The sequence below is a fragment of the Pristis pectinata genome, chromosome 4 (assembly GCF_009764475.1).
Source record: "Pristis pectinata isolate sPriPec2 chromosome 4, sPriPec2.1.pri, whole genome shotgun sequence".
NCBI classification, from domain to species: Eukaryota; Metazoa; Chordata; class Chondrichthyes; order Rhinopristiformes; family Pristidae; genus Pristis; species Pristis pectinata.
Window position 1 is genome coordinate 12,833,462 of NC_067408.1, and position 8,465 is coordinate 12,841,926.

Sequence of the window (8,465 nt, forward strand, 5' to 3'; positions counted from 1 at the left end):
CTTTTCACATGCACTCAGACGTAATATTGGCTATACTCTCCTACAATCGGTAGCTGTGACTTTAAGTGCTGCCCCTTGTGCTTAAAGGTCGCCATACAGCCCCCTTTTACTGGAACTTTCTCTCCAGTGTAGCCTGTCACTTTTAACTTCACAGGGTGAATCTTACTCTTTACTGTGAGAGTCTTATAATCATCCATGGATAATAGATTCGCCTGAGCTCCGGTGTCAAGCTTGAAGGAATTACTGTCTCATTCACAGTTACTGGAACAATTCATTCTGTTTTACCAGCAGCCACAGTCTGTACCGAATCCACAGAGAATTCCTCCATTTCCTCATCAACTGTGTTAACCTTTCGCTTGTTAGCTCCAGCTTTGCAGCACCTTGCAAAGTGATTCTTCTTTCCACAGCTATTGCAGGACTTCCCATAAGCAGGACACATCTTTGGAATGTGTCTACCTCTGCATCTACATTTGCTGTTTGAGCCTTCCTCTTTGCTATGCTGTTGCTTTCAGAAATGCCTTGTGTGCTGTTTCTCTGTTAACACAGCATGCACTGTTGTGTCTGCCCTGTGCAGCTCCTTAGCTTGTGCTCGTGTGGTTTCTGCTGACATATTCACCACCTTTTCCAGTGTTAAATCTTTTTCATGCAACAGTCTTTCTCGGACTCCTTTATCTGGAATTCCACATACTATTCTGTCTTTCACTAGTGAGTTTCTCAAACCTCCAGATTCGCGGGACTTACACAATGTGTGAAGCTCAGCTAAATATTGGTCGAAGCTAACACCTTGTTTCTGGTCACAGGAAAAAAATTTATATCTCTCAAATGTGATGTTTTACTTGGGATAAAATACTCCTCAAATTTTTTCATCAAAGTGCCCAACTCAAAAGCTGTCTCATCAATTTGAAAGCTGTTTTCAATGTCCAAAGTATCTCTGCCAATCACGTGCAGAAAAATAGACGCTTTCAATTTTTCACCATTCCCTGCCGCTCCACCAGCATCTAAATATACGTTGAATCGCTATTTGAAGTGTTTCCAATTCGGTTAGATTGCCAGTAAACTGCATAGGTGTGGGAGGACTTAGCTTATCCATAATGGGAACTCTCAGCCTCTCACCTGAATCTCTCTTGGCAAATCCGGTGACTGCTGAACTTCAGGAACAATGTGCTCCTTCACCATGCTGGCCGGCTTTTTCTCCATCTTATTACAGCTTTCCTTTTGTACTCACTGAGTCTCTTTCTCAGTTGCACACAGTATTCATGTACTCTCCCTGTTCAGACCTCAATCCAACTTCTGACACCATGTTATGTTTGTTCTTCATCAAGAGACAAACTTGGTGTGGGTTTAACATCTGAACATTTTGTTAACCAACAACAGACTGGCTTGCTTTCCCCCTCTTTACAGCTACTTTTTGTTTTCCCCCATGTGACCCCTTGCATTGCCTACTGGGAACTGTAGTTCTTTATTATAACTACATAATAAAACACTGACCCCCCCCCACCATACTTCTTCTCTTCTTTTTCCTAGCCTCTTTTTTGTTTCTACCTTTTTTTCCTTTCTCTCTTTACCTTTGCCCCATCCTCCGGTGAATCTGCTCTCCCCTTCTCCCACGCACCTGCCTATCACTATCTTTTACCTGCATCTACCTATCACCACCCTGTGCCCACCCCTGCCTCCCCTCTTTTGTCCACCTATCACTGCTTTGCTTTTCCCTCCTATATATTGGGCTTCCCCTTTTCCTATCTTTAGCCCTGGAGAAGGGTCCTGACCTGAAACATTGCCTGCTTTGCTCCACGGATGCTGCCTGGCCTGCTGAGTTCCTCCAGCATCATCGTGTTTTTCATCTAGATTCCAGCATCTGCAGCCTTTTGTTTCTCTGGTGTCGCCACTCTTCCGACGCCAATGTAGCATGCCCCCAGCTCCTAACCTGTACGTCTTTGTAATGTGGGAGGAAACTGGAGCACCCGGAGGAAACCCACGGGGAGAACGTACAAACTCCTTGCAGACAACAGCGAAATTGAACCCAGGTCGGTAGTGCTGTAATAGCGTTACACTAACCACTAATGTATCGACACTTTCAGAAGATCCATCGTGTTCTTTTAGCACTTTCTATGTCAATGTTTCTATTTCCTCTGTGAAACTTGAGGGCACATGCTGTTGATTCTGATCTAACCAGATGCATAATCCTTTTCCATTCTCGCATTTATAACATCTCTGTCCTTCTTAACATATGACGCCCTTCTAAACATATGATGCCCTTCTAGGGCTATCATTCTGCTGCAGCTTTTAGAGATCTATTTACAGTGGTCAATTATAGAGGAAAAACTTTCAAGAACCTTCTCCCTAAACATTGTTGCTCTATATATGTTAGGCAGTTGGTCACACCTACAGTCCTTAAAGTTGTACTCACACATGGCTCATGTGAAATTGTATATCACATTCACTGGAGGAGCTGAACCATAAGGGGCAGTCAACAAGCCAATATTAAAGACAGCTGATTACGTTTGTTTACAATGATTTATCAGTTCTACAATAGCTAGTTTTTGATCTACCCCTACTTCCTGTTTTCTGAGGAACATTGTTAAGTATCCCTATTTTCTGTGCCCTTTGAGTTTCTTCCTGTCTGCCCTCCAGCTGCAGAAGAGAGAAACAAGAGATACTGCAGATGTTGGAATCTGGAGCAACACACAAAATGCTGGAGGAACTCAGCAGGTCAGGCAGCATCTATGGAGGGAAATAAACAGTCAATGTTTCGGGTCAAGACCTTTCATCAGGACTGGAAAGGAAGAGGGCAGAAGCCAGAATAAAATGGTGGGGGGAGGGGGTGGAGCACAAGTCGGCAGGTGATAGGTGAGTCCAGGTGAGGGGGAGAAGGCAAATGGGTAGGGGGAGGGCGGGTGAAAGGGGGTAATGTGAGAAGCTGAGAGGTGATAGGTGGAAGAGGGAAAGGGCTGAAGGAGGAGGAATTTGCTAGGAGAGGACAGTAGACCATGGAATAAAGGGAAGGAGGTGGGGAATGACATGGAGGTGATCAGGTCATGAGGGTAGGGGAGGGGAAAGAGAAGGGTTGAGGGGGCCACAGGAATGAGGGAAAACAAAAAGGGGGGAGAAAGGGGAGGATGGGAGGCGTTACCAGAAGTTAGAGAAATCGATGTTGATGCCATCAGGTTGGAGACTACCGAGGTGGAATATGAGGTGTTGCTCCTCCGACCTGTGTCTGGCCTCAATCTGGAAGTAGAGGAGGCCATGGATAGTCAAGTCAGTGTGGGAATGAGAAGTGGAATTGAAGTGGCTGGCCACCGGAAGATCCTGGTTGTTGCAGCAGACAGAGCAAAGGTGCTCGACAAAGCGGTCGCCTAATCTGCATTGGGTCTCATCAATGTAGAGGAGGCAGCACCGGATGCAATAAATGACACCCTCATATTCACAGGTGAAGCACTGCTTCACCTGGAAGGACTGTCTAGGGCCCTGAAAGGTGGTGAGGGAGGAGGTTTAGGGGACAGGTACAACACTTTGGATGGTGTGTATAGCAGCAGAGTGAGAGGTGCGACTACAATATGTTAATGAGGTCCCACTGTTAGCATCAACAGGCTTTGGTGATCCCAGCTTGACCATGTGCTTGGCCCACTCTTAGCCTCACTTGCTCCTTCCTCCTCATAACAACAGTGAGAGAAAGCTCTGCTGCCAGTCACCATATGAAGATGTTTGTCAGTCTTTAGATATCAGCCTAGAGCAAATCAGAAGCATGCTTCTGTTAATAAATGACTGCACCATCCCAAATTCTTAAATGTTCAAGTTACTTTATTGTCATTCATCCATGCTCTTAAAACACATGGCGGAACGAAATGTCGTTTCCCCCAGACTCGCACAACAGAGGACATACTTAAAACAGAAGACATACAATAAACACAGACAAAAAAAATGTGCAAGTACAAATAGTGCAAAAAACAGTATATACAGAATACAAATTTAGTACAGAGTTAGTGCAAAACAGAGTTGGATGAAGGAAATATAAAACTCAGTGTGTTGTACTAATTGTATAAACATGTTCAGCAGCAGCCAAAGTTCTTATACGCCATTGTGCAAACCAGGGCTTTTGACGTGGCATTTGTCTGAAACTGTCTCCAGGGTATTCAGGAGCCTAACAGCCTGGGGGAAAGAACTGTTGTACAGTCTAGCAGTTCTGGCCCGGATGCTCCAGTACTGCTTGCCAGATGGCAGTAGGACACATAGGTCGTGGGAGGGATGAGAAGGGTCATCTGTGATTCTCCAGACCTTGCGTGTGCATCGTGTGTTAGCGATGTCTCCAAATAATTTCTGCATCTTCAGTGCTCACGTCCATGTCAGGAATACATTTTAACTCACTTCTGTTTTTATTTTGACTTGTTGTACACAACAGCTTCTTAAATACTTGTGTCAGGAGTACACAATAGCCAAATGTAAATGGTAGAAGGAGTGCACCACCTCAAAAGTGGCCCACTCCATCAGGCATGTCCTGCCCCATTGATGGTAGTCTGCAAGTCCCACATTTAATATATAAGTTGTATCAGAACTAGATTGGAAGGAAGTTGTACTTAATCCTGAGTGACAGCCTGAGAAGAAGGTAGACAACACCAAGGATATCCAGTGTGGCAGCAGAGTCAGTTGCAAAAAATCCACCCCCCTACAGCACTCCCACTATAGATTTTATTTGTGGGATTCAGCGAAAGTCAGCCTCAGTTGTAACTTGAAAGCTCAGATCCTAAAACCTTGCGCTAAAATAGGAATTTAACATACTAAGTTGCAATCAATGGAATTGGTAGTTATGTTTGGGGCCTTTTATTAATCATTCACTACTTTCTTGAGTTTTCAGCTTCTCTGAGGCTCAGTCAGCTTAAACTGCCTGTTAGGTTCATCAGATTTTCCAGTTTGCCATGTGTGAATCCAGAAAGAAATATAGTTGCATCCTGTAGAATTGAGAAAAAAATGCTTGCATTGTTAAGAATCAGCATTGACAGTTAATAGCAGCTGAAGATGAACACACTGGCTAAGTTGTTGCATCATAATAATGAGGAAACATCTTCATTATCCACTTCCTCATTTATAGTAACAGAAGCTGGCAGTTTGAAATGGGGATATAATTGTCAAGTTACCAAATGTGGAAACAGTTGTGCAACTTGATCAAAATTGTAGAATTCCTACCTACCGCCATTGCAGCTTCAACACATGAATCATAGTTGTTTAAAGAGGCAGCTCACCAGTTAGGGGTAGGCAATAGCTATTGGCCTTGCCAATAACATCGGCATTCAGTGGCCAAAGAAAATAAAATGCCACTCACCCAGTAAAAACACATTTTTATCACACTTTCCAACAGAGAAGAACACTAGGAATAGATTTGTTTTGAGTTAAAGCAGCACTGTGGTCTCAAGTTTTATTTATATTGTAAGAATAAATTGCATTGGACAGAGTGGATCAATTTTGTATGTTTCTGTGTATCTTAAAACATTTGCTAATATCAGTTATTCATTCTTGAATGAAATATTCGTGTTTGATTAGTTTGTTTATCATCAAGGCTGCCAAAGTAAGGTCAACAGCGTTGTAACATTTAAAATCATTTTTTTTTAATCTGTGTATGACGCATTTCACACATTACTCAATCACCTTGGCATTGTGTAATCCCGTGTTTCGTGGTGTCATTTGTTTTCCTTCTATTTGAACACTGCCTGTTGTCATACTTCAGGCTCGCTGTGCTCCGCTTAGTTTTGCATACAGGAATCATATACCTTGCAATTAAAGCAAATAGCTGCTTTGAACCAACACATTTGAGCTGAGTGATTCCTAGAGCATGGCAGCATAATTTCATGCCTGAACTGCTTTTCATGCCTTTTGGAATCATGTGACCTAGACCTGTTTTTTTATTTATTTCCTTCATCTAAATTATTAATATAGTGAATAGCTGGGGTCCAGGAACTGAACCCTGCTGTATCTCACTAGTCAGTGTTTGCTACTTGAAAAAATACCCCTTTATTCCAACTCTTTGTCTCCTGACTCCCAATCAGCTCTATATCCATGACAGTACATTAACCCCAATCCCATGTGTTTTAATTTTACACACTAATCTCTTAAGTGAGTCTTCTGGAAATCCAAAAACACTACCTTCACTGGTTTTCCCCACTCACTCTACTAGTTATATATTCAAGGAGTCCCAGTAAATTTGTCAAGCATAATCAGCCTATAATGCCCTGTTTTCTCTCTTCCTCCTTTTTAAAATAGTTATATCATCGGACATATTTGTTGGAATTCTTCAAGGAGGCAGCAAGCAGGTTAGATAAAGGAGAGCTGGTGAATGTTATTTACTTGGATTTTCAGAAGGCCTTTGACAAGGTGCCGCATATGACACTGCAAAACAAGAGCCCATGGTGTTGCAGGAAAGGTATTAGCATAGATAGAAGATTGGCTGACTGGCAGAAGTCAGAGATTGGAGATAAAAGAGTCCTTTTCAGGATGGCTGCCGGTGACTAGTGGAGTTCCGCAGGGGTCAGTGTTGGGACCGCAGCCTTTCACTTTAATGATCTGGATGAAGGAACTGATGGCATTGTGGCCAAGTTTGCAGATGATACCAAGATTGGTGGAGGAACATATAGTGTCACAGTGTCAGGGAGTCCGCAGAAGGAGTTGGACAGGTTAGGAGAGTGAGCAAAGAAGTGGCAGATGGAATACGGCATAGGGAAGTGTGAGGTTATGCACTTTGGTAGGAAGAATCAAGGTGTAGACTATTTTCTAAATGAGAAAATTCAGAAATCAGAGGTGCAAAGGGACTTGGGAGCCCTAGTTCAGGATTATCTTAACTTGCAGGTTGAGTTTGTAGTAAAGAAGGCAAATGCAATGTTAGCATTCATTTCCAGAAGACTAGAATGTAAAAGCAAGGATGTACTGGTGAGGCTTTATAAGGTGTTGGTCAGACCACATTTGGAATATTGTGAGCAATTTTGGGCCCCATATGTAAGAAAGGATGTGCTGGCCCTGGAGAGTCCAGAGGACATTCATAAGAATGATCCCAGGAATGAAAGGCTTAACATACAAGGGTCATTTGTAGTCTCTGGGCCTGTACTTGATGGAGTTTCAAAGGATGAGGGAGGATCTCATTGAATCCTACCAGATACTGAAAAGCCTGGATGAAGTGAACATGGAGAGGCTATTTCCATTGGTCGGAGAGTCTCGGATAGTAGGGCACAGCCTCAGAATAAAGGGACTTCCCTTTAAAACTGAGATGAGGAGGAACTTCTTCAGCCAGAGGGTGGTGAATCTCTGGCATTAGTTGCCACAGAGGGCTGTGGAGACTGTCATTGGGTGTGTATTTAAGGTAGAGATTGATAGGTTCTTAGATTGGTAATGGGGTTATGGGTTACTGGGAGAAGGCAGAAAAATGGGGTTGAAAAAAAATCACCCATGATTAAATGGCAGAGCAGACTCGATGGGCTGAATGACCTAACTCTGCTCCTATATCTTATGGTCTTATCTACCCTCCAATCCATAGGAACTGATGCAGAATCCACAGGATATTGGAAAATGATTACCAAAGCATCCACTATATCTTGGGCCACTTACTGAGGTGTTCTGAAACGTAGATTATCAGTACCTAGGTATTTATTGGCCTTCCCATGAATTTCCCTAACACCATTCCCTAATACTGATTTTTTTTTTCCATTCCTCCCTCTCTGGACCCTCGATCCCCTAGCATTTCTCTCCTGACTCTGGTTATGGATTCCAAACTTAAAACTTTCTACAAGGTTGAAAGGATTGTCACTATTACTTTATCGAATATGGCATTAATTGACCCATACCACACAAGTAAGTTTACTAAGTTGCATATGTATCCTTCCCAATTTCTCTTGAAAAACCACATGTTCACATGTGGCCTGAATTTGAGCGCCCTCACCTATCTCAATAATTCCATTCAAAAAGACATTCCTATTCTTTTGAAGTAAAAATTAAAGAGCTCCCATGCCTTGTCGTAACCACCAGGTTTTCTTTTTTAACCAGTCTGGGACTGACCAGCTATTCTGTTTTGTCAACACTGTGATAAATACGAGGCTTGTCTCTAACTACACTCAATTTTGCATACAGTGTTCTTTTTTTTCCCTCTTTCTTAATACTCAAGTCCAGAGTTTGGACTTGATTTATTGTGAGCTTTTCAGACTCAGTATCAATGTGGCCACATCGTCTCCAGGTATCTTTTTCTGCTTTGTTGATTTTGTTAGTAATTATTCTTTGCCAGCCTGTCTGTCTTGCCAGTGCCATTGCAGATTATACAGTTGATACACATGGAGAAATAAGAAACACAAACAAGTTTATTAAAAGTTTAGATTCTTGTAAATTTTTTTCCCCCACAGATTGCCTCTGCAGCTTTACATACATTTTGTTGCAATCCAAAGAGCAGTTAGTCTTATAATACAACTCTTAAAGGGGTGACAGCCTTAAAGAAACAA